This window comes from Rhagoletis pomonella, unplaced genomic scaffold, assembly GCF_013731165.1.
Source record: "Rhagoletis pomonella isolate Grant_MI unplaced genomic scaffold, Rhpom_1.0 Rhpom_scaffold_00004, whole genome shotgun sequence".
Taxonomy (NCBI): Eukaryota; Metazoa; Arthropoda; class Insecta; order Diptera; family Tephritidae; genus Rhagoletis; species Rhagoletis pomonella.
Genome location: NW_023458558.1, coordinates 9,036,249 through 9,054,999, shown reverse-complemented (window position 1 = coordinate 9,054,999; position 18,751 = coordinate 9,036,249). Strand labels below are relative to the sequence as shown.

At 33.1% G+C, this 18,751-nt stretch overlaps 1 protein-coding gene across 3 annotated transcripts in view; it reads left to right on the top strand.

Annotated features, from left to right (window-relative positions):
- The first annotated feature begins 2,838 nt into the window (after window positions 1-2,838).
- LOC118736949 (protein artichoke) overlaps window positions 2,839-18,751 on the top strand; it is a 32,023-nt gene continuing 16,110 nt past the window's right edge. The window contains exons 1-2 of one of the 3 annotated variants that reach the window (XM_036467117.1): window positions 2,839-3,300; window positions 5,759-5,939. The gene's annotated coding sequence lies outside the window, so the exon portion shown is untranslated. The other 2 variants (XM_036467118.1, XM_036467119.1) reach the window with 2 other exon arrangements.

The window sequence follows — 18,751 nt, the reverse complement described above, 5'->3', positions numbered from 1 at the left end:
ACAATCGGAAATGAAAAAAAAATGTGTGAGGAAAAGCAAAAAAAAAAACAAAAAATGTAGGCGACAAGCAGCGTGCTGCTGAGAAAAATGTCGACGGTCAGAAAAATCATGACAAACAAAAGACTTAAGTAACGAACTTGTTTGGGAGGGAGTTCACAACTCAAAGCAAACATACATACATACATAATTGCCTACACTGAGCCAAAGTGTACACCAAAGCGCGCGTACATATATACATATTCACGAATATTTACACACATGAAGTGTGCGAACGCATAGAAAGTTGCTGCAAGAAAAAGCCAACCCAACAACTGCAAACAATAAACATTGAAGTACAAAAAATTGTTGTTGAGAGAAAAATCTCCTTTCTTGTATGCAGCTTCATCAGCCAGGGCCGACACTCATTCATAATTTCACAATTAGCCATGGGTTTTTTGAGTGTGTGTTTGTTGAAATGCGCGATTAAAAAATTACTGAATGCGAGTTGAGTATTTTTAGTACACGAAATTTTGTATTTACTTTTCATCTTATGTTAAACTTAGTACAATTTGTGAGTGGCGCTGTGCTTAGGAGAGCCAGCAATAGTAGCATGGGCACGGCACCTTCTACACGCTTATAATACAAATTGAGTATCGCTCCCAATGCTTGTAAACTAGTTATTATGACAGCAGAATAGGTAATGGTTCGTTTTCGATGAAACTCATTCAAAAATAAGCTGTGGCAAAAAGTCTTCTAAGATCAGCCAAAATTATATGGCAAAAATGTTTAAACCATGGTGTAATAATAAAAGCTGTTTATATTGGCAACCTCTGTAGTACGCCAAACTGATCTGCCTTAGGGAGTTTCAATCCTTAAACCGTCCTCTTCCTCCCTTACCTTGTACTTCCAAAATACGACATTAGGCTAAAGCAAGACAAAACAAAAACTGAGCTGTTACAAAATACATAAATTTTTATTATTGCATCATGGTTGATACCACTTCAGAAGAAAATTGGGACGAGTGTCAAAGCGAGGTTTTGAATCTGTATAATGAGACGAATTTCTAAGTCGTTTCTCATTTAGTCCAACTTATGCGAACTGAAAATGGAAAACGAAGCCAAGTCCTTCTCCAACTGGCAATTGTGTACTATTATAAAAATTTTACATTAGCTATTTAGTGCTGCGGCTCGCATTAAATTTTTTCTGTAAAATCAAATTAAAGAAATCACTCAATATGGCGTCTCTATATTGACTGATTTCTTTAATTGGGAGTGATACTCCCAACTCTGGGCGTTGTTTAACTTTTTCTTAGAAGGCTGGTTTCGAAGTAGTTGACATATGGCAGGGCCACCTTGCTTATGGATGGGAATGTGCATTTAAATTCCAATGCGAAGGCATAGCTTTATCCGACCAAGCACCAACCAGCTATTATACACCATAGTTGAATCGAATCCATTTTTAAACCGTGATATTTCGATTTGAATCTCGTCTATGTGAGAGCATTTCTACACTTCACACTCACGTTTTATTTCTTTTCCTTTTTTAAAAAACTTTACAACGCTCCCTAATTCCACGCAACTTCGCTGTGGCGAAGAGTGTTTCGATTATATGGAGGCAAGTGGAAGAAATAGTCAACGTGCAACGACTTCGCTGAAAATTGACATGTGCTCTATTTTTTCCTAGGAATATGGGATTGTGAAATATGATAAAGGCTAATTGCCACGCCTTCCACACTTGTGGACGGAAACATTAAATTTCATTCGATTTCGATGAAATTTAGTTTGTACTCTATGTTTTATTAGAAAAACCTAAATATAAATTATGAGCGAGATTGGACCAATATTGCGTCTACGAATTGCAACTTTCAAGACTCAGAAAAATGAAGGTTATACAAAAACTTATTTTGGGGTTTAAATTCGAAAACGATTCTCCCAATATTTTGTGAAATTACGCAAAAAGAAGCTTAAAATCGAAAACTTGAAAAGATCGTAAATTACATATATTTGCAAAGTCGCGCGAAAATATCCAATTATATACTCCGAAACTACAAGAAATTTGCTAAAACACGCGTCTGATTTCAAGACCTGATGAACCGGTACTCACCCTTTTTTTACAAATAATCTTTAGCATTTACAAGTCAATTTGTTTGTTAATAAAAAGAGAGAAATACCAAATAAATGATTAATACTTTGATGATAATAAGGCATGAGACGTCACGAAGTGATTAAAATTGAAAAAGAAACACTTCCTTTTGTATTTGTTACTTTTACTTTTCCAACTTTAAGCCCAACCAATTTTTTTACCCACTGTCACCATGACTCCATGAAGGTCTCACTTAATTTATGTGAAAAAAAACACACTTCTATGAGTAAATTGTTGTCAAAGCTGCAATGGCATCCCTTCACTTGCAAAGGATGCAGAATAACATGAATGTGTTCGTTCGATGAAATTATCTCAAAGGTTTCGAGCAACATTTTGAAAGGCATCGAGATTCATAGCTGCATGCATTCTTTTTATATTATAACTAAAAAAAAAATAAAATAAAAATTTAATTAATTTTTTTACGCATACCACTGTGCAAAGATGCCACCTGCTGTGATCTTCAAGCAACGCAGAGAGAAAATCAACCCAGTAGCACAGCGCACAGCAACGACGGTGTCTTGAAACATTTGCAGATTCTCACAACCACAAATGCGACCACAAAAGTGGTTTATATGTGCGAGACATGCTTGTCGGCCAGTAGCGGACTTGTTGTACTAAATAAACGAGCTCTAGATGCTGCTGCTGCTCCAATCGCTGATGGATTTTGTCGGGCAGTTCAGTTCGCGAGTGGCTTTCCAAGTGTAAACGACGTCAGCGGGTTAATTAGCAGCAAGGCAAGTTCGACTACATTTTAAGAGCGATTGGTGTTTTTTGTAGTTTATTCACTCATTCGTTTTGCTTTTGTTGCAAGCAGCGCTATTACTTGCAGCCATTGTGGTGTTGTTTGTTGCATTTTCGTGTTTCATTTGTGGCGGCAAGAGGGACGCGTATCGCAGGGAAAATCTCTAAAGTTTACTTGTCTGTCTGCATTTTTTCGTGTTCGACGGCGTTCAAGCGACTTTCGTGGTGGCCGCTCAACACTGAAGAAGAATATTTAAAACGTATAAAAGCGTATATGATGTTAAGGTGCTGAGAATAATGCAGACAAACTCGTGTTCGGCTCTGGAATGATGGAAACAAGAAATAAAAAATTAACATAAAATTAAAGTGCAACAACAAATAAAATAATAGAGGAGAAAAGGAGACCAAAAAAAAAAGAAGTGCGTAACCAATTCCTAGGTAATTAAAATACAACAACGCACGCACGAAGAAAGTGCAGTGCAAGTGTTAAGAGAGAATCAGAATTACAGACGAAACGAGAAATACGAGTACAAATCAGAAAAATAAATATTTATTTGTTAACGAACAGTTAAAGAAAGCCGCGAATGAAGAAGAAGAGGTGATAACTTTTCATAGCGCAAAGCTTCTAGAGTTACAGCATCGTCAAGGTAGAAAAGTAGTTGATTGAATGATGTATGTGTGTTTAACGGTGTCAGAAAATGATACATGTACACAGGGCCATCTGTAGAAAATTTAGCCTTAGCGAAGTTAAATAAAATATGCATGTAAATGCATGTATACAGCGCTAGGAATGCTAATGCTAAATGGGAAAAAGTTAAAATTTAAACAAAAGATTTAAGACACGAACTTGGTTAGTTCCTGTGGCTGAATTTGGAGTTGATACGAAAAGAAATGAGTTAAGAAAATTATTTGAATATTGCTAAGAGAGGATTGATTTTTTTTTTTTTAAGTTAAATTATGTAACCCATAAAGTGGTTAAATAAATATTTGAGTAGCGTAGCGTGGTAATTAACAGTTATTGAACGTATTGTGATTAAATCCTGTCCTACATAATCTTTCCCTTCAATTTCTTACTGCCTGAATTTGTGGTTCCGGACGGTTGCAAAGCACCGTTTGTATACCAAAATTTGTCTAGAATATTATTCGGAGCATAAACACATAGCGACGGTAATCCGGATTAAGGGCGCAGTTGATGCCATCATAATTTTGCGAAGTAAGAAAGCCGCGTGCGGCAAGCCTTTTTTCTTTTCTTTTAGTTTGTTAAACTATTGCTTTAATTTTTTTTAATGTAAATATATATATTATTATATATTTATTGTGCCCTTTTTGATAAAGTTAAACTATAAAAAAATAACCTTAAGATAATTAAATTTAATAAATGGCCAGCTTTACCATGTATAATAAAAAATAAAATTATACAAAATAAAGTAAAATAAAATATGATTAGTTTTTTTGATTTTGGCCGTTTTTATTATAATTTATTCGTTAATTTTTTTTTTTTTTTTTTTTAATTTAACGAACGAATAAAGTAAAATAAAATACATATATAAATAAATAAAAACTAAAAAAAAATAAAAAATATATATATAATTTTAAATATTTATCGGAAAGTTGATCAAACATGGGTTCTACTGAGTTTTAGTAGTCGGCTACCGAGGGCAGTAAAGTCATATGCTTTGTTTGCTTCGTTTCATTTTATTTCATATTCGTTCATTCGCAATAGACCAGAGCTGGCCGTTTTACGCAGGCACGTAGACTTATTTTAACGGATCGCATCACCCAGTCCAGTTATAATCTGTTATAATTCTACAGATTTTTTTCTTTTATATGATACCTTATTGTTATCCTACATTGCACTGAATTTTCAAAAATAATTTGTTTAAATAAGCATATTTTAAAAATTTCAAAGTCCTTTTAAAAAAAATCCTATCATCAGAGTGAAAAACTAAGTACGCAGTTTTACCATAATTTATCCATAGTTTCGCGAATATATTCATTTCTTTGTGTGTAAAATTTAGTGCCACACGGTGTTATTAGTAAATAAATCTACTTTTCTATGACTTAAGATTATACGTAGTTTTTCAGTGTCAATTTTCAATTTTCCGCTTTTGAATGCCCAAAAATCGCTGTATAGCTTTCAAGTCACTAATATTTTTTCATGCAAAAAATCAAGTTCAGTCTTTAAACAGCCAAAAATGTATATCCGACCTTTAAGTTAAAATAAAATTATGGTTTTACGATTTCCAAAAATTTATGTCAAGTTTTTTAATTAACAGAAATAATCTCATTTGCATAAAAAGCCATGAGCCAGTTGATATACGGTTTGATGGAAAAAACTAAAGTAACAGGTTTCAACCTTGATTTAGAATTGTACTTACCATTAGGAAATTCAAAATGAGTCGATTTCAAATAGAAGTGCTTAATAATTGCAATAATATTGATTTTTGTTATGAGTAAGAACACACAAAACGAACAAAGCTAATAAACACGTACATACATACATAAGTAAAATGTTAAAAATATAATCGCTTGGCTCATAAAAGTATTAAAATCTTTAAAATCGTACATATTTATGCATGTATACATATATAAACGTTCAAATATCACTGTTTCTATACCCAAAACGAGGGATTAACAAAAACTTGTATATAGAATTAATGGTCTAGGTTATAAACAAAGTTTGATCAAAGAACAAATCAAATCCATTGTTTACACTTCACACTAAATTAATACACAGTTACTTGTCTAATTGCTACAACAAAATACCTGTAAACGGCAATAAAACTCAGCATCGATTGGTCCATTAAAATTTTGCTGCAAAATTGTCTGTTTTAAATCATCAATAAAAATAGTGATCACAGTAAAATCATAAATAACAAATCATATTACCTTACAGGTATTTTAATTGAAAAAACAAAACAACAACCAACAAACGCGCAATATCTATCAACCATTTTTTAAAGAACAGAAAAAAGCAAAAAATAAGAAAAATAATAACAAAAACAGAACAATTCAGCACCTTTTGGACGTGGAGCAATCAAATAAAGCAACACTCGCTAAGCGGATTTATTAGCGCGGTAAGTTACTTAATCGTTTATTTATACGCTGCTAAGCACAGACAATTATTGACTTCCTACAACACGCTACTTCTATAGTGACTATTTTTTTTTTTACACACCTATATACGCACACATAGATTACAATCTGTTTGAACACATTAATAATTGCCTTTGCGCTTGGTGTCATCGTACCGAAAGAATTCAGCCAACAGCAGTGACAGAGAAGAACTACATAGTAATTTTTCTTTTCGTATTTTTTTTTTTTATCTCTATCTGCGGTAAGGGTATGAGCAAGAAATACGTTCACACACACACACACCGCTTCTTAGTTCCAGCATAAAGGTGTAGATAGATAGCTTTTGCAGCAGCGAGTGTGTATACAAAATTCATGGCAATAAATAATAGCCGTCACAGCCAAAAACATTGATCGTAAATTCCAAAGTCATTACGCGCTCCGCAGTTTTTTCTAGTTAGCAGACTGAGCCACTCGGCGACATTTGTAATTGTTTATTGCGGAAAAATTTGCATACCAAAACATTACCGGTTAGATTATTTCGCTTTGTGTGACACTCAGTGTCGCGTTGACATTCAGTTGGGCTTTGGTGTTTAATTATATTTCTTGGTTTACTTCTTACGATTTTTGTTTTTTTTTTATTGAAGAAATTCATAATTAGGTAAAATTTATATATTTTGCATTGAGTTGTGGCATTCATTTACATACATACATATCTATTTTAAAGGTATGTAAATTCAAGTAAACGAGTTAATTGTGTTTTTGCTTTAATAAGTCTCCAATTATAAGCAGTTCATGCAGAAATGTCTCCCGAATTGTCTTCATATAAATATACATATCCAGCCGGAAAGTGTGCATTTCATAATAAAAAGCTAAAAAGGCAAAAATAAACGAAAATATTTGTTTGAAATTTTTCAGCAGATACAAACAAGAAATTGTTCTTTTTATTTTATGTGTTTTTTTAGTTTTATTTCACCTGAAATCCGTGAAGATTACCGAGATAATTCCAAAAATTCCCGAAAGATTTCGAAAAATTGCAAAACCAACTGAAATTTTTCCATAAAATACCAAGTGTTACCGAAAGCCCCTAAGAATTTCCAGAAAAGTCTCGTAAACCGCCAAAAGTTCCGAAAAATCACAAATCATTTTATAAATTTCAATGAATCCATTTCAAATCAAGCTCAATTACCCAATTTATCTCAAATTCAGAACATGCCACACTAGTCATTTGGTAATACATTTTCAAAAAAAAAACAAACCGCAATATGGCGCTGGAATCCAGATATTCACATTAATAAAAAATATCCAGCTGCAACTTGCAGGAGAGTAACGAAAGATTGTCTCTTAATTTGGAATATAAATTTTCACCTTTGTTCGTCATCGTCCACGTTTCTTCTGCATCATGTAAAAACCGTTATGATGAGAGATTTGTAGAGCCCACTCTTTTTTCGTCGTCTAAACATATTTTCAATTGAGATAGGACGGTTTTGAACCAAATTCTGAGATAAGTCGATCTTCCACTCAACTTGTCGAGATAGTATCAAAGGTGGCTTATTCCTTAATTATTGGTTGTGTTTATGCTGGAGATTGCACTAAGAGTGCACTAAGATTTAGGACGTTTATTATCTGCTTTTGAGAAAATGATCTGTCGCCATCTCCCAGAACATCCATTACCATCCACTAAAATACAACAACACTATGAACTTACAAGGTACAGCATGATGGACGCGTCTTCCTTGTAGATGTCAACATTGCGATCAAAGTTGTTAAGAAGGCTAAATATAAGTAACTCGATAGGTCTTCAGGAACGCAGAAGAAACCTAAAATCAGATTGGTGTAGCATTGTTCATCAGTATTGCGATGCCCGAGTGTTCAAACTCCATTTTAAACCAAAAGAGGGTCTCATTTGCTGTTAAAGTCTGGCTTTTTTATTTCTCTTATTATTTCTTAATTTTTTTTCTTAATTTCATCTCACTTTTAAATTTATTAACCGACTTCAAAAAAAGGAGGAGGTTATCAATTCGTCGGATTTTATTTTTTATGTATGTTACCGCATAATTTGGACCACGTTAACCGATTTCTATAATTCTTTTTTAAAGGAAAGTTGGTACCTCACAGGTGGTCCCATACTAATATTGTATAGTTCCGATCATTAGATCATGAAGAAATTAGCGGTACTCTTAAATTTTTATATGATAATTAAAGTCGGTTTTGTTTTTTGCTTAAAAATTACTTTTTTATACACATTTTGTTCTGAGGTTCAATATAAAATGCTCTCAAAAGCAAACCAAAAAAATATAATATTAACATAATTTTTAGCTGTATTTTTTTAAACTTTATAACAAGGCGAATTTATATAGGGTGGTGCTGTTTCATCAGTTGTGAATAGCGTTTGATTGTAAACATTTTGTATTTCGCTAGAGAGTGAGTGAACATGGACAGTATATTGTATTTTTTGTCGTCCTTTTCCATTCTGTGAAGGAGAATAGCTGAAACTTGACAATGTCCGGCCAAAGCGGCCAATCGAACAACAGTGAACCACAACGGCAAAAAAACAAAAACTTTCATCAATATAGGAATAAATGGGCTTGCCACTTTACGAAGGTATTAATTTTAAAAATTTAATTGCATTAGAGAAAACTATAAGCGGATGAAAGTTAATAAACAAAATTTTAGGTCAAGAGAAAAAGCCTAAAAACAAAAAAAAAAGAAATATTTCAAGCCGGGTAGTTTTCTGCTGTCCTTTTGGCCTAGTTCACAAAAGAGCTTGCCAGCACAGAAATCCAAGCCAATAGTTGCTTGGTTGGAGTTGGTCATCTTAAGTATTTAGGAAATACTTTACGTGGGAAACATATCAAAAATATTGCAGGATGGATTTACCTAACCTACTCAGTCCTTGATCTGCGCATGCGGGATTATCAGATCATGATCACTGAAGCCAGCTAAAAATATGTACATATTTTAAATTAACTTAAATATCGAAGTGCAAGGAACGTAAGGGCATTATACATATATTACCTTCTTTTTGGTTGTTTATGTTTCCGACAGGGTAGGAGTATGATGTATTGTAGAACGATTTTCCATTATCCATTGTCAAATTTGGTTTGGAGACAAACCGGTTTCGACGTTGTGCCATCTTCTTCTTAATATTGTTAATGTTCTTGTTGTCAAGTTAAATTGGTAGTTATGCTTTTTCTTGACGTTAAGTATTTATTATGTGCTAATTGGGGTATTGGTTGCACTCGCTACATCATCAGCAGAATTACTAGCCGCTGGTAGTGGTAGTGCCCGAGTGGGCACAGTACAACAACACTTTATTGCCTTTCAAATGCTTCGAAAAAATGTTCAATACTAAAATGGAAGTGAATAGAAGTGAGCAAAGTACAAAAAACTTAACAACTCCAACAATTCGCTAACAGCATCAACAAGCAAAACTTCACTCAACTGTCACTCAGCGGCTAAGAAGTAAGGTAAATATTTATTTAGCCCATTGGTAATTGAATACACGAAAAAACACAAATATTTAGGTCACCCAGAAGTGTTTCTAACTAAGTGGATGGAAAATAAAGCCTATTCAGCAACTAAACGAAAGCTTAAGTTGCTTAAGCGTGGTAGCAAACTAAAGCAGTTGGCGCTACATTCTGCTGAAAGCCAAACAGCTGGCGGCAGAGCCATAAAATATTAAACTTTTTAGTACAATAAATGGGTAACTACAGTTACACAAAGTTACAACAGCAACTGGAAAAATAATGCCAGCGGTGCGGAGTAAAATAAAAACTAATTTTAAAACTCATAACCAGCGTTGCCGCTTTGGTAATTTTTAACCAAAATTGGTAATATTTTTCATTATTTATCAAGTTTGGTTAGGTTTTACATGTCAAATAGGTCAATATTGATATATTTGATATATTTTCTTGTCACTTGTTTAGATACAGTGGTCGAAAAAGTTATAGCCGCACCATATTTTGACAAGTTTTAACATATTATTATTTTTTTGTAATTGAATGTTGGTTATTTTTTTTTTTAATATTGTTCTTTCCTTAACAGAACTCCAAAAAATTCAAACTTCGAACTTTGTTAAATATTTTAAAAAAATCAACAAACTTTCCTAAAAATTTTAGATGAATGGAGCTCTGATTGCCTGAAAAGCTTGGAATCTTCAGATATACATGTGTACAGACATATCGAGCCCTAACTGCCATAATAACGTAAGCGAAATTTTTTTCAAAATTTTCATTTTAATGCAGAAAGGCATCTATCTAGAAGCTCTAGGAATATTTCTGCATCAAAAAGAAAATTTTGAAAAAAATGTCGCTTACTTTATTTTTGCGGTTAGAGCTCGATATGTATGTTTGTACAGTTCTGCACATAAAATAAGTTTGGTAATTTTTTTTGTTGAATTTGTTAACGTTTTCCGGTGATTTTGGTAAAAAATAAAAAAGAAATTGTGGCAACACTGCTTATGGCATACTCGTTTGGACAAAGCCAACAAAGGCAGTTTCTGTGTTAATTATGCGTTGGGAGAGGGCATCGCCCAGGGCTGCCGAAACATTTGAGGCGTAATAATGTGTCAGTGCTATGTTGTACTTCAAGTGTATATTTCTTTCATTTCGTTTTTATTTTTATTTTACACCAAATAAAATCTTTTGAATTTCTAAGAAGCAAATCTCTTAATTTGTTTGGCTTGGTGGTGAAAATCTACTTTCTTGTCACTTAATCGTCATTAAAATGTATCACCAAAAAGTTGTTGATCTCTGTGTTTTTTTTGCACTCATAAACATATGTACATACATATGTACATATGTACCACATTAAAAGCTAATTTTAGCATAAGATTGGGAAAGAGCAAGCAATTGTTACCAATTGAGTGTTGAACAAGCCTCATAAAAACTGGTAGCTACAAGCATTAAATGTCATTAAATTTAAAAGCCAAAAGCGGAAAAGGTTCCCTGCGCTAATATTTACAATAGCAACATGTGTTTAAATGTGCTTACATATGTACATACATATATACATATGTATGTAGACACAATAATAGTACAATGGCCGCAGCAAACAAACGATTGTGACAACGAACGCGATTTTCCGAGTAATCGCATTTTAATCGCAACTTAATTTTATTGCTTTGATTTTAATGACTGTCGTTTGCAAGTGGTGCAGCGCATTGAAACGGTACTACGACAAAAAAAACTAAATGCAATACTCATAACTGAATTGTTTTTGCTCATAGGAATTTCTTTTGAAAATTGCGAATAACGCAGTACCCACGCGCTCGGACCTTAATGCGCAAAATACTCGTCGTACGCAGCTGCATTGCTGGTCAGACCTGATCAAAATCGTTTATTTTTTTGTTTGTTGTTATTGTTTATTTTGACAAAATTGCGCTCAAAACTGGTTGTGGCAAAAAACAAACTAGTACACATTCGTTCAGACATTTTCGAAAATTATAGTCACACGGGGAGATGTACAGCAGGAATGCGCTAACCAGTACGCTGACCATTGCACTTGTTAAGCTGAAAATACGCAGTAAAATTGTTAAAGAAAAACAATCTCGTTTTGTAATTTTCTTAATTTTATTTTCTTATTTCGTTGCAAATGAAATCACTATAAAAATTCCACAACCACAGGCGCACAGCACAAAAATTAAAATAAACCATGATCACAAAAGCGATAACTAAATTGAATTAAAAAAAAATTAACAAAAATAAAAACCGCGCCAAAGTAAATTTAAGGCAGCCATAGACAACCACAAAAATGTGCAATAGTGGCACCGACGCACAGTGGTGCAATGTGGAAAGCTACTTTAATTAAATTTTTTGTTTGTAATTTTTCAATAAAATGTTTATCAAATATGCAAGAAATTGTCTACTTAAGTGTAAATACAACTTTGTTTGAAAAATTTTGGCTACATATAAACATAACGGTATCCAAAATGTGATAGTAAGAAAATTCAGGAAATGTAAAAAATATTACCTATTGGAGCTGATAAACTTTTAATATTTTCGGTGAGCATCAAATTATTATAATTTTTTTTTTGTAGACGCAATCTTTCTCTTAGCTCGAAATACAGATCACTTACTATACTTATTCTCTCAATTGATATATACACTAATAGAATCCACAAAACTTCAAGACAGAAAATTTTTGATTTTTGACTGACGACCCCTAAAAACGAGAGACTTGATGGAATAATAGATTTTGACTCTGGTAATATCAGTTTAAGATCTAATAATAGAATCAAATTTCGATAAATTGAGATCACATACGTGCGAAGACTAATTCAGAAATTGGACCGAAAGTGGACAAAACTTTTCCGAAAAAAAGAGCGGTTTGTTACTGCAAATAAAGATTGGCTCGAATTTGAAATAGACTTTTCACAATTTGTGTGTTCTAAATTTGGTAAGCCGACATTTTCTGCTGATAAGCCAACTAAAAGTTTTGAAGATTGTCGCCAAAAAGTTCAAATGAAGAATGAGCTTTCGAAAGTTATCGAACCAGATGCACTTTTTGTGGCCACTCAACTAAAAATGAGATCTTCTGGTAAACGAAATTCAGCGTGGCAAGGCTATGTGCAGTAAAAGAGAATATATTATCAAAAGTTGATTATAAAAATTAAATAAATATCTTTATAAAATGGTGCTGAACATAGTCGCTGCAAACAAAGATTCACTTCAGAGAATGTATTAGATGAAAGTTTGTTTTGGTATTTCTATGAAGGCTACTTATTTAAATGCATGGCACTTCAAAAACATTGCAAATATTTTACAAAAATTACCATGCACTTACTTTTGATCGCCAGTGTACCTCATATTATTTTATTAAATTTAATAAAATTGTATTAATTTGTAACAAATATGAATTCGCATTATAATCTCTGTTTATGCCGCACGCAAGTGCTTAAAAAATATAAGAGAAATTTATGATAAATTTAAAGATTTTTTTAATCATGTGGTTGGTAGGCGTGGTCGCTATTCGATCTAGGCCATTTTATGACCGGACGTTGTTAGTCATTCAAACATAATTTGTACAAAATTTCACCACGATCTCATCTTAGTTCTTAATATAATATTGGGCCACTGTGCGACGCCCGCTTCCACCAGCACTGGCATCACCTCCACCAACAGAATGGCGCATGCGCGGCCTAAACTTGTTTAGTTAGCAAAGCGGCCAACATTCCTCAAGTTTGGCAGCTGAATTCGACTGAAGTTGGCGGCCGAATGCCAAAAGAGAACTGGCTGTTCGAGCGCTTAGCTGCGAGTGGCGCTTGAGGGGGCCGATTTCATGGGAAGACAACAACAATGCTGCATTAAAGTCTTGAAGTTCCCATGTATGTAGATTAGTATAGTTGGCCGCGAGACAGGCACACACGTGCATACATATGTGCGATTACATATAAGTATCGTGCACAACTAGAAACCAAAATTTGTTTGCCTTAAGCACTTCAAAGCCTCAATGACCATTTCACAGCTGGGTCACCTTTTGGTCTGATTCTTTTTTATGTTTGTCGGCAGTCAAATACAATTTATTTGCTATTTATTTGTAAATAAATGGCTATTTTAATTCATTTCAAACTGGCTGGCTTCAACTTGTTTACAATGTTGATTTGCGTGTTTCGTTTTTCTGTTGTAATAAACAACTTTGTTAGCAATTTAAATTCGAGCGATCAAAACGCTGATTTGTTTACATTTGAATGTCAAATCTTTCATAACCATACATACATACATACAAACATACATGGGAATAATCGCAGAATGAATTATTTGTGTTAAGTAATAACTGCAGGTTTCATAATTTTGTATCTTTTTTGAAACTAAATTCTACTTCCTCAATCACTAGATGTACCATAATAATTGTTTTTAGTTATATATAGGTAATTGTGCATGTTCGTGGTAGCAATTAGTAATTTTGCGTTGTGGTCATTATAAGATTCTTAAGCGTTAACTGATTTCGCCATACCAATTATTCTACTTGTCAACTTAAGTGTAGTAGTTGAAGTAATTATTTTATATAATTAAAGAAGTTTTCTTGTGAATAAAATAAAACAAAAGACTTAAGCAACAAACTTTCAGGGGAGACACAATAAGGAACGACGGGCGATTATATGAGTCACCCCATGCTTTTAATTGAAGGTATTTAAATAAAAACTCTATGTTAATAGGAGGAGATAAAATACAACTTTAACTAAATTTCTCTGGTAAAAAATACGACAAATTCGATGAGAAAATCTTTTTTTTTTTCTAATTTAAAATATTGTCGCCCTGTAATAAATGTATGCTCATGTTTCGTTATTAATAAATATGAGTACAACTAGGAAATTTAATTTCGAATGTACTATTAATTTTACATTGAACAAGGAAACAACTATGGAACAAATGCAATGCTATGTATAATTACGTTACCAATCCGTACCTAAAAACCTTTGAAATAAATCTTGAAAATTTTTTTTACATTTTTCATTTCATTACTTAAATAGTGTCATAATCAAAAAAAAAAATACAAATATTGAATTAAGTGTAAAAGTTTCAAAGTCCTAAAGTTTCAAAGTCATAAGTTCTCTTGAGCGATCCTTAATCCACAATTTTGTTCTGAAAAGCAAAAATGTGTGCGAAGGGCAGACATTTTTTAAAACCTACTTGCGAAAACGGCTCTAATATCCAGTTTTAAGAAAACAATTTAAATGAACAATTATTTCTTATTTGAATTTAGTATGTAAACTGACAGAATGAATCATTTATCACTTAAATTGCTTTCGTGAAACCGGTAGTAAAAATGTTAAACAAATTTAAAATCTTATAAGATTAATGATCAAGTGTGAACTGCAGTGGAATAGCTGCGCTTGATTGTAGTTGGCTCACATGAAAAAAGTGGAATAGGCAACAACAGTTTATAAGGCGAACTTATTTAGCACAGTGCGTAGGCAACTGGCTGATTCAGCTGGTGTGGTCGGTTCGAATCCCGCTGTAGAAATGTGAGGAGGCGATGTGGTGATATCCAAAATAGCTATCACTTCTACCATTTATAAATTATTGTTAATTTTTCCACAATAGTTTTCATTAAAAAAACGGCCTCAAGCTCAATAAAATTGTTGAATATTATAAGAATGATTTTATAATTTTTTATGTAAATAATATTAAATTGGATTTAGATATACAAAAATGCCATATATACATAAACATAAACGAAAAATATTAATATCTTTTTACCTTTCTTGTACACTTGCTTCTCTAGACTTTTATTATCATATTCGCAACAATTTTATTTTTATTCAAGAATTTAAGATAATCTCATTAACGTCACAAAAATTTTATATCGATTACAATGTTACTTCTATTTCGATGTTGCAACCCTCAAGGAAAATATGGCCAATCAATTGAAGTAATATAGAAAAATTCCTATTCGGTGCTTATGAAAATGCAGAAGTTTTGAATCGGCATTAACTATCCAAAGAAGGACAATGCTTCTTTGGAAACTCCTACTTTCCCTTTTTTTCCCTTTCTTTAAAATACGCTCTCTGTCTGCACTTCACAGATGCTTTTTCATAGTTTGGCAATACAAAACTAAACTGTGTACTAACATTTTAACAACTTGGGCCTTCTGGAATCTAACCAACAACAGCAAGCAGCTGTTAATTTGAAATGGAAAACACATTTCTTTGAAAATAATTTAAAATCGCTACCATGGCAAAACCTAAACGGCTCTGTTTAAAAAATCGGATTACTTTTTTGGTTTTGGTATTTTAGAACTGGTCGGAACTATAGAAAAAGAGATGCAAAGCGAATTAGAATCAATGTGTCGAATTTAGGACTGGTTCGGAACTATAGAAAAGGTAATGGAGCAGTGGGGGACAATTTTCACTTCCTAGGACAGTGCGGCGTTAAATTCGCAAGTTGATTGCATGCAAAAGAGATTTATCACTAACTAGTTATAGGTCTAAATGTACTAGAAGCGCACCAGTTCAGAACTAGAAATTTTTCCCGCAGGGTGTGAATTAACACATACACACACATACATACATACATATGTACGCATGGTATTCACTCGTTAAGTTTGAAGTAACTCTATCCCCAATTCAACACATTCAAGTGTTCTGCCATTATCTACTTTATCCTAAGCTGACCAACTACTATGAAATTTAATAAATGACATTTGTTGATCTGCAAGTTCAAGTTCAGCGTTTTTCAAGGCGCAAATGTTAGTAGGGCAGTCAGCATGGTGAAATAAAAATATGTATGTATTTTAAAATAAACATAATGTTATGTACATGTTTACACTCTAATAAGAAATATGGTTTCAATAATAATTCTATCGTTGTTTTTGGAAAATCAGTCATGAAATAATAGCTTTCAAATGAGAGCTTGAATTGTTTGATGGAGTAACTAAATATGTATTTGCTTACAGACTTATTTATAAAGCAATGTAATTAGGGATATGGAATTTCAAATATAAGTACAGAAGTACACGCATAGATGGATGATAATATGAACGGTTCAGGTTCAATCCATGCCCCGCCCAACATCCAAAATTGATAATAGAGATTGTTTTCTGTAACTTCCTCACCTCGGCAGGCAATGACAAACGTCCGGTCTTCTCATAAAAACGCATTTACCTTTCAGAATTGGCGTAAGACTTCCTCGATTTGTGTGTCGACCAAAATTTGAAGTAAAAATTCGGCCAACCAGTTGGCATAAAAGTGAACGCAAAAGTATTTGGTTAATGCCTAAGAAAACAGATTTGTTAACGAAGTGAAGTTGATTGCTTTACTTTGCTGATTACTTTGCATTATTATTGATATACCGCAACGATTTGTTTTATTTGCACTTTCAGCTTGTTATGAAATTTATCATTTTGACTTTAGTTTTTGTTGCGATTTAGTCATCAGCACATTTGAATTTGAATAAGCGCTGACTTAAATAAAACATACACATACGAATTGGTAAACTGCTTCCAATATAACTCAGTACATACATTTGAGCCGGATTTTAAAATTGATCAGAAGAAACAAACAAAAAAATTTGAATTTCAAAAGTACTCAATTACAGCTGGAATAGTATTTAAAATATATATTTTATATGTGATAAAAATATTTTTAATATAGGATGCGGAAAAAACAATTTTACCAAAAACGACAAATTTTATTTTTCAACTCGAAAGCGAAAACAAAGAAAAGCAAAAAATCTCACAAAATTACGCTTATTTACGTAACGTAAAGTGCATTTGCTCTAGTTTTTATGAAATTTGATGGATGACAGTATTAACAAGTAAAAAAAAGTATAAGTTCGGACGAAAACGAAATTTATATACCCGGCGCACGTATTACATATCGGTAATTCACCTTTCAATAAACTGCATGATAAGCAGGAGCATTTTTCTCGATGTCAAACAGTTTCGATAATGTGCTTTGAGTGGAAATCGATAAGGATGATATCCTTACACTTATGTATGTAGTCATAAGTGGGTGGTGCCCCGCCCATTAATTTTTTATTAAGCTATTGAAATTATTATTAAGTTATCGAAATGTCGGAATTTTCGTATTTCTCAAATTTGCAGTTATATGGTAGGTGACGGGAATTTGGTAGAAATTAATAAACCGATTATCGAGATACACATATGTATAAAGGCGTAAGTCGGCGGTGTCACGCCCATTTTCACAAAAATTTCCCGAAATACCATTTCTGCTGAGAGTTCATTGTATATATCGATTTTGAGTAAACTAACTCAAATATGTAGTTACTAATTTATCGCAGTTTTCGTATTTCTGTAAATTACCCTTATATGGGAGGTGGACGTTGTTCTTGTTTGATTTCAAAAATTTTCAAATATGTATCATAGTTATTGCATATTTCGAAAATACCGCTATATGGGCGGTGGGCGTGGTTATTGTCCGATGTCGCCCCTACCTACCTTGGATAAAGAGAAACTTACCAACCAGTTTTCGTGGGCACATCTCAATTTTTTCTCGAGACGGACGGATGTATACGTTTGTCTATATCTATCTCGATTTGTTTTGGCTGTTACAAACAACAGTTATGCGAACAAAGTTATAATACCCTTGTGCACAAGTGCGCTCGGGTATAAAAATTATGAGCCCATAACATCTCTAAAGCAAAATTTGCTGGCACAACAATAATGCAAAGCAAATCCAATGTAAACAGGGGAATGGGGAAATGGACAGCGTCGTTATGTTAAGACAAATTATTTACTTATGTAGTTGTCTTTACGTTCGTTTCTTTTGTTTTTAGCATTATTTATTTTTTGGTATTTATTTATGTGCAAACTTCATCTAGTAGTTTGTGGCGGGTTGAGCTTAAGTTAGCTGCATTATTGCAAAGCTTTTTTTAGTTTTCTCATCAGCGGGAAAATTTCTGAATCTGCTCGAGACATTACCTCATCTCGGTGCATATTAAATTAGTGGTTTTTCTCGCACTAATTTTGGAAGTTTTGCTGTTTTTGTTGGTTTCCCCAATTTGTTGTCATATAACCGATAATGTGGATGTTCATTTTGAGTACATCCTTCAGAAAAACAAATGGGGTTTATTACTCACTATTAAAGTTGGACATATACCCACGCCACAGTCTCTAATTGGTCGTGTGAATTTTTGTAAACAATATAATATGTTTGTGTGTACTATAATAAATCTAGTTGAAAAGGTCACTCACATTCATAGAAGGTCATTTAGTTCATAAATGCACATCAAAAGTGGTCATGTAAATTTGTATGAGGTTAGATTAGGTCAGGCAAAAAGAGCGAATACGGCAAATTCGATACTTCTACTCGGAGTGGCCTCAATACCAGGTGTGAAAAGTTTCTCCCAACCGG